The sequence below is a fragment of the Aristolochia californica genome, unplaced genomic scaffold, assembly GCF_029961685.1.
Source record: "Aristolochia californica isolate CCGP_79_NKW_82.1479 unplaced genomic scaffold, dmAriCali1.0.hap1 SCAF_16, whole genome shotgun sequence".
Lineage (NCBI taxonomy): Eukaryota > Viridiplantae > Streptophyta > Magnoliopsida > Piperales > Aristolochiaceae > Aristolochia > Aristolochia californica.
Genome location: NW_027181837.1, coordinates 5823593 through 5832577, shown reverse-complemented (window position 1 = coordinate 5832577; position 8985 = coordinate 5823593).

The window sequence follows — 8985 nt, the reverse complement described above, 5'->3', positions numbered from 1 at the left end:
CGCTATTCTTCCCAATCGCTACCAATGCTGCTGCTTTTCCACTTCTCTTCACTGGACGATGCGTTCTCTCCGATTCTATCCTCCTGAGCCATTACCAATGCCGCTACTCTTCCACATCTCTTCATCGAATGATATGTTCTCTTCGATTCCAGTTGCCTCAACTGCTACTAGTGCCATTGTTCGTCCACATCTCTTCACTGGAAGATGCAATTTCGTCAGCCCCAACCGCCCACTAGTGCCGCTGCTCTTCTATATCTTTTCACTGGACGATGCAATTCCATCCGCCCCAATCGCTACCAGTGCCGCTACTCTTCCACATCTCTTCACTATATGATGCGTTCTCTCCGATTTTGTCCACCTCAACTGCTACCAGTGTTGCTACTCTTCCACATCTCTTCACTATATGATGCGTTCTCTTCGATTCCATCCACCCCAATCGCTTTCTCTTCCACATCTCTTCACTGGACGATGTGATTCCGTTTGCCCCAGCCACTACCAGTGCCGCCTTCTACATCTCTTTACTAGACTGTGATTTTGTCTGTCCCAGCAGCTACTAGTACCGCTACTCTTCTACATCTCTTCACCAGACAATTCAATTCCGTCCGCCCCAGCAACTACCAGTGTCGTTGATCTTCCATATCTCTTCACCGGACGTTGTGTTCTCTTCAATTCTGTCTACCCCAGCCGCTACAAGCCCCACTGTTCATCTACATCTCTTCACTGGATGATGTGTTCTCTTCAATTCCATTAGGCCTAGCCTCTACCAGTGCTACTGCTCTTCCCCACTACCAGTGTCGTTGCTTTTCCTATCCTTTTGCTTCCAAGAACCCTCAAAATAAATTTCCTTACATAGCCAATGCCAAGTTCATAGTTTCAATTCTATGAGAGAAGATTGGCCTCCCTAACGAGTGGCCTATCTCGAGGGAGCATGGTAAGGGATCAGCATAATCCCTTCAGTTATCAGGTAGATCCCATTGGATTTTTGCCATATGTTATTTATCTTATCATGTAAAACTTATCTTCTTTATTCTAAATTATATAAATACCACCCTTAGTCAATTGTAAAGGTGTGGTTCAGTTCATCCTCTAATGTGGTTTAATTCAACATCTAACAAAAGGCAACTCTATTTGATTCCATTTTGATGACCCAAACTCCCAACTTCCAAATTTCTTGCTGGAGGTAAACAAATTACAAGGTTCACACCATTATTTGGAAGAGCTAAACAAGTTTGCATTTGACCAAAAGATGTTATCCTAGACAACGGAAGAGTACTTCGAGAGATCGAGCAACCCTCTTGACAGGCGAAATAATGTACAACTTCTTTTATCTTCTCTACAACAATGTCAAAGAATTGAATAGATGGCTATGCAATGATATAATGGAATAAACACTCAATCACTATAAATCCTCTCAACTTCAAAAGACATCCAAAATGACATGATAAGAAGTACATGCTTGCAAAAGCAATCAATCTCCTTATGAAGAAGATTATGCATCAAATAAAAGTTTGTTTTATTTGAAAGACAAGAGGCAACTAGCATCAAGCATATCAACAAAAATAATTAACATTTTTGGACATGAATAAAAGCACAATGCTACTAAGACTAAAAGAACAAAATAGAAGAGCATGAAAAAATGGAGGAAGGAGATAAAAAAAGGTGTTGATCCAGGAAAAGTGGAAGATAGGCTCAAGCCCATAAGACAAAGGGAGGCTCATACATCCAAGAGATATAGAAGAAGGGATTAAGGCCCAGAGATCAAGGAGAAGGCTCATAGGCCCACATACAATGATGGTAGGATGGTAAATAAAGGATCATCTCATAGAGATAGCATTGATGTAATTAGGTTAAAGTTTCAGAGTTAAAACCCTAAACCCTAAACTCTAAATCCTAAGTTTAGGGGTACTATTGTAATATAGAAGTTTCATTAATCTATAAATTAAGCTTCGGGGGAAGGGTTAGGAAATCAAGTCCATAATCTCTTCTTCCTCTAGTTTTCTACCCCCTTTTTCTCCATGAGCTCAATCCATGGAGTCCTGAAAATCAACATAGTATCAGAGCATTGATTTTCAGGATTCTGACTATGGTTTTTAAGGTTTCATTCTCCTCCGTTTAGGCTTGGAAAATATTTTTTTCTCTTTTATTTCTTTGTCTCGTGCATTTTTTTTTTTTTTTTTTTGCATTCTTGTTTTGACTAAATCGTTGCCATCATAACTGGTGCAAAGGCCAACGCACTGGAAAAGTCTCCCGGTTGTCGACCCACCGTCGCCGAAAGTCTCTGCCTGCGGTTTCTGTGGGGTGTTTGGAAAATCTTGAGAAGGCCACTCCGGCGTTTACAAAAGATTCACCTTGTTGTTACCGGAGAAGACGACACCGAAAAATCTACTTGTCTTCACGTTGTTGATTTATCGTCATCTCTGTTGCTGAGTTGTCTTCCAAAGACGATCTCCATATATTTTCTTCTCTCTCACTCTGTTCGGCGCAGACAAAGACGACAACCACTGATCCCGCCAAATTATCGCTGAGCTATCTGTTGGTTCTTCCAAGTTGATCTCATTGAGTCATCCTGTCGTTTTGTTGCTCCACTAATAGAGGAAGTTTTCGTTTGGAGAATTGGTTTTCGGAAAGTTTCCTTCCTTTGTAGTAGATTGATTATCGAAAAGTTTCCCTTCACTGTTGTTGCGTATTTTTTTTGCAACTCCTGTTCGTTGGTTGGCAACTTCATCCAGAAACCTGTTGTTAGAAACTTTATTTCAGAAAGCTTTCGGCTGGAATTTTTATTTTTCTGGAAGTCTCTTCTAGATTGAATTATTTGTCAAAAGCCCTCTCTGTTCAGAAGCATACTGCTGTTGAAACGTTTCCTCCCGAAGAGCTCTGGTTTTCCACTCTGTTTGGCCGCAGGGAAGAAGAGATATTGTTGTCGAGTATCTCTATTGAGGTTCTATTTCTTCCAACACTTGTTGGAGTGATTTTTATTCGGAAACTTTCCTTTGGCTGTATAATTCCCGAGCACCAGATTTGTTGCCGTTTCTGGACGACAAATCAAGGAAACCAGCACCCTTCGGGGAATCATATCCAATAAGAGCAAATTGGAGCCTAGAGGGAGAGGCTTGAATTTGGGGAGAGATTTTTAGTGAGGGTTTTCTGTGTCCATGGTTTGGAGACATCAATGTACCCTGAGGAGATCATACCCGATAAGGGAGAATTTGAGCCAAGAATGAGAGGCTGAAATTTGGGGAGAGATTTGCAGTGAGAGTTTTCTATGGCCACTGTTTGGAGTCATCAATGTACTCAAGGAGATCATACCCAATAAGGAAAAGTTGGAGCCAAGAGGGAGATGTTTGAATTTGGGAAGAGATTTGCAGTGAGGGTTTTCTATGGCCAGGGTTTGGAGTCATTAATGTACCCAATGAGATTATACCCAGTAAGGGAAAATTTGGGCCAAGAGAGAGAGGCTGGAATTTCCCGAGAGATTTGCAGTGTGCTGGAACTGGGAAACAGTGAGAAGGCAATTGTTGACTATGAGGATATTTTTTCTCACACGTGTGGCACTCGCACGAGCAAGAAGGTATCTTGGGGGAGGAATTTATTTCCCTGAACTTAGGTCTGGCCAATCCTGTTTTAAGGAACAACGAAGTGTAGCTTCAGTGTCGGCGAGAAGAGCGTTCAGTGCCATCGAGACGCAACAAAGACAACCATCGGCACGACACAGGTGTGTGACGTCAAGAGATGAGAGAGGAGTCGGACCAAGGACAACAGTGGGAGAAGGCGAAGTGGACAAAATCGGAGAGAGCGCATCATTCTACGAAGAGATGTGTTTCTAGGGTTCTTGGAAGCAAAATGATGACATAGAGTGTTAGTGGTGCAATCGGAGAAGAGGAAGCTCTAGCTGTCTGCACAGAGGAGATCGAGAGCGGTGTTTGCAAAGGCAGGAAGCAACAATGACCATGATGCTTGATGGTGTAGAATAGGTCAGAGAGATTTTGGCCATGGACTGAGTGTGAGAGTGCAACCACAAACCCAAGGAAATGAATGCCGAATGGGGAGGAGAGGAAGCAGCGCACATCGTCCGATGATGAAAGGAGGAAAAATTGGAGGAAGACAAACGAGTACAGGTTGATGGTGGACGTCAGCAATTTGAGGGGCGTACGTAAACGGCTTAGAGTAGGAGGCAGGTGGTGGGCCGATGGTTGCTGGTGTTGCAATCGATGGAAGGGAGGTCAGTAACGGAAGGGTGACGACAGAAGCAATCCATCACTATTGGTGATTCAACTTGAAATGTTGGAGGGCGTTGTAGAGAGGGTGTAATCATTGGAGAGGAAGAAGAAGCAGAAAAAAAAATTGGAAGATGGAAAATGTAGAAGATTGATCCGCTCTGATACCATGTGAGACGTCTAACTAAACCACCCCTTTGTATTGATTAAGGGTGGAATTTATACAATTTAGAATAGAAACGATAAATACAATCATGGAGATCTTTATCTCCTAAACCTAAGGGATAAAGATAAATACAAAGGGAGATAATCCCTTATCACTATTCAACAACACAAAATTAATTAATTGTTGCTTGTACTCCTAGAATTATGAAACGAGCAAAAAGATGCAAGCAAATCAAAGTAAGTTTTTTCATCCTACTAATTGTAATCCTCCTGGCACTTTTTTTTATTTGCATACAACCTTTGGTGGAGGCTTTTATTCCATTAATAAATCTATTTCTTGGTGGGTTCAGTGTTGAATTTATGGAAAATAGAAATACTTCATTGACTTATTGTAATCAGAGTACATGAACCTCTATTTATAATAGAGGAAGGTAGTAGAATCCAATTATAATTAAACTACCTTTGTCCTAATTACACCCAAACTTTAACACTTAAAGATAAGTCCTAACATAATTAAATAACCCAATATAAATAGAATATTAACATGACTAAAACACCTTTAAACTGAAACTCTTCTGTGAGACCTGCTTCCATAATAATTTTAGCTTTGTAAGACTTCTTATGCCACCTCACGTGATCATGGTGGGTCCATATCTTATGAGTTTGGGCCCATCTTCCAACACACTTGGATATGTGGGCTTTCCTTAGTTGTGTGGGAATGGGCCCATCTTCCAATACTCTTCCTCAAGCTGGGGGTGAGAGAACATCATGAACTCCCAACTTGCTGCAAATGATGTATAGGATCTTCTCGCAAAAATGGCAATCCTCCATATCTTCCAACACTCCCTCCCCCTCACACTGGTGGTCTCTTCTATGAAGCCCAACTGGCAAAAGATAAGTGACAGTAAAATCACTCTAAGCCGTATGACATTGTCTATACGCAATGCTCATAAGTGTAATAAAACTCCATCACCGTGTCCCTCCACAGGACAACGACTCTCAAGTGGTAGGAGTAATAAATGTCAATTAAGGGGGTAACATATATGTAATAATAAGCTTCTCCATCACGGTGTCCCAACCTGGGCACCGACTCTCACAAGTAGAAATAGGTGATAAATGTTTGTCATCCACAAAACAACGATAAAAGACGTAATAAGTAATAAATGCCTCTCATTCACAAGACGGCGATAAAAGACACGATAAGTGGGTAATGTCTGTTATTCACAAGACGGCGATAAAAGACACAGGGTATATATATAAGTCTTAATGGACTTAAAACACCCAACCATGATGGACTTAAACTCCCAACCGAAACAACACACAAGAGGTTGGCCCAAAGATATTTGTGAGAGTCAAATAAAGGATGTTAGGAGAGAGGATATTGAAGCCACCACTTCTTCAATAATAATGTCTCATCCCAAGAGACACAATAGCTACAGGTGAAATGGGTTGGGCCCATATAACACGAACCAAAATAATAAACCTTATAAAAAGACCCATGAAATAATCTAATGCAAGTATCTGCACCAAATAATATGTTGACCAAGGAATATGTTGCAAATACCTCAAAATAATAATCCAGTCAGAGAAATAGAATCGAGTCGAGCCGAGTCAAGTATCACCAATAATTACCACAATTATTACTATAAAAAATTTCTTCTTAGATGCAAAAGCTTCAACTTTTGTGGTCCCCCTTTTCTTGAATATTTTTGTCAGATTAAAATTACCACAACATATAAAATACCTCTTTCTTGTACTTCTTCTACTACTCCCCCTCAAACTGGGAGGTAATGGCAGTGATCCTAGCTTGAACCAAATAACATAGAAGTAGTAATAAGCCTAAATAACATGTACAAAATTTGCAGTAGTATAGCAGTAGATAACCGGTAAATAATGAAAGTCCTTACGAGTAATAACGACACATAAAATAATTCGGCTTAAATTCGAATTTTTCAATGAACAGATACCAACATGACCTTTCATTCTTCCAATGCAAATATATCCTTAAATATAGATTAAATTGACATGATATTTTCTCCATATGAAACTAGACATAAATACCTTTCATCCAAGTATAATTTCTCTTCATAAAACAGTGATAACCAAAGGAAATGTGCTTACCAGCAACAAGGAACTCCTTTGGTTGTTTATCTTGATGGCTTTGATTCTCGAATATGACATAATCTCAAGTTCTTGACATAGTTATAACATGATAAGCGAATTTAAACACTTTATTCACTATTATATTATGTCCCCTTAACAGACTCCTAAACACAATGGGTTCTTCGAACAACGATATCGTCATAATGTAGAAACAGATGTGTCACTTTTTTTCTTCCCGCACGTGTGAGAATCACACATGGGACTCAAATGGATAGCGTGCATGTCTTCTTCAACCTTGCGTGCATCATTTGGTTTCTTCCTTTGGTGGAGTCTCTCTGAGACTTCTCGTGCGAATGTTGGAAGGCCACGTCAGAGGTTCAGTTGTGGTTGGCGGCGGCTTTCAGAGGCTCCACTGGAGTTGGGGGGACAGTGAAAAGTCGAGAGTTGCAGAGTGGCAATTTACAGAGAGGGCAGTTGTGGGACGGCGAAAGCCCATTCCGATGGCTGAGCTATGGTCGGCGGCTGTGCCTGGAGGCTTTGTTGGGGCTTGGCTTATTCATGGATGAGCGTGTGGCGCGAAGAGAAATTTTCAGTGGGGGGTTATGGGGACAAGGTAGAGGACGAGATTTTTTTTTCTGAAGGTTGGGAGAAAGAAAAGATAAGACGGAGCAACGCTGCAGTGACGAGTATGATAGAGTTGCAGCTCTGGGACTTCAACAACAGGGGAAAAAAATTGCTCAGAGGGATCAATCAAAGGGAGGAGACAATGATGTCTCATGCCCGCTCTGATACCATAGAGAGATTGAGAGAGAAGAAGAAAATAATTTTCTTTGTATTCCTTCATTGTTGAGGTATGAAGGTATTTAAAGTTTTACAGTTTTACAGAAAGTGTCGTAGCATAGCAAGATGAAGTTTACAATTCCTGTTTGACTTTAGCTAAGTTACATAGCTGGATACATAGTACAATTTGAGCTTATCCTTTATCTCTACCATGCTTTATCTCTATCAAGACATATCGTTTTAACATACCATAAGGCCAAAACTCTTCACTCGTTAGACCTATCTAAGTTTATGGTTTCGCTAGGAGGAGCCTCATTCAGTCCAAGTTTTTTACCTTAAAACGTGAAAAATAGTTAACACAAACGACAAAGCAATAAAAGAATAAGGATTGAAACTAAATGAATCAAAATAGCCAAGTCAAAGACAAAGAATACAACGAGATAAAAATGTTCACAAAACGACATGATCAACAAAAAGACTTGCTTCAGTCCCTTCCTCTCCTCTTCTCTCACTCTAACTTAGCAGTCATCGGCTTACCATGGCCCATGGTGAACCCTCAAGTCCCGTTCAACAACCTTGCCCCCCGAGGTGCCTGGTTGTCGGTGTTGTGTCACACTGCAGGACAAGGAGGTTGCTCATGGGTTGAGGTGAAAGAGAAAGAAGCCCACACCCGTAATGCCCATGTTGGGTTCACCCTAGTGACTTGTTGTGCCCACCACGTGCCCACCTTTTTTTCGCTGCAGCTCCGCCACTGAGATTCTGACTTTGGTTCTCTTCAACCTATTATCAAACACATTCCCAATAAGAAATCCAGATTTTACCGTCTACTAAAGAAGTACAGAATCATTTGTTAGACTATGCTTGCTTACATTATTCTCTGTGATGGATTGATGCAATGGGTCCACCACTGACTTTGTTGGTGGGGCTTTGTTCTCAGATCCTACATCAAAATGATCGTATTATGTTTTCTTATTCCTCATCACAAACCTTGGCTGCAAAAATATTTGGATTCAGAATGAAGACACAAACCAACATATTAACAAAATTTCCAAACAAATACATCAGTCAACAACATTTGAATGGTGACTTGTTTTTTGATGTTTAGAACAAATTCAGAGCGCCTGATTAGCAGTCGTACTCGCAGGCCATTTCTCCAGTTTCGTTCGTCGTTTAGCTTTTCAACATGCTCATAATTGAAGCAACTCATAATCAAAACATAGAAATGAGCTTCCACACTAAAAGTGAGTCTAGAAAACCAGTAGTGTCCAAAACACAAAAAAATGGCTAAAAGAAAAAACCATTCTAAATCAACTTACTGCTTTTTCAGCTTGCTCCGATGTCTCAAACTCCACAAGTGCATGCAACTTTACATGAGCAAATGAAATGAACAACATCAACCATCAGAGTAAAAGAAAACATTTTGAACGCATTAGAGTTTGTAAATTTTGGAATGAATACCTTGTTGCTGATAAACACATCTCCTTTCGTTGTCGATCTTGATGCATTTGATTCTTGAGGATGACATCTTCTCAAGTTCTTGTTTTAACGTGATAATAGTAATTAAGGTCTACAACTTATATTGAACCAAAACATTTGTTTAAAAACAACTACAAGGGCAATATGGTCATTTCACCTGAACTTCACTTGATGTAATCTTATTTCTCATGTTGAATTATGCTAGTCCAAATTTCATGTAAATAAGGCATGTAGAGGGGGAGATATA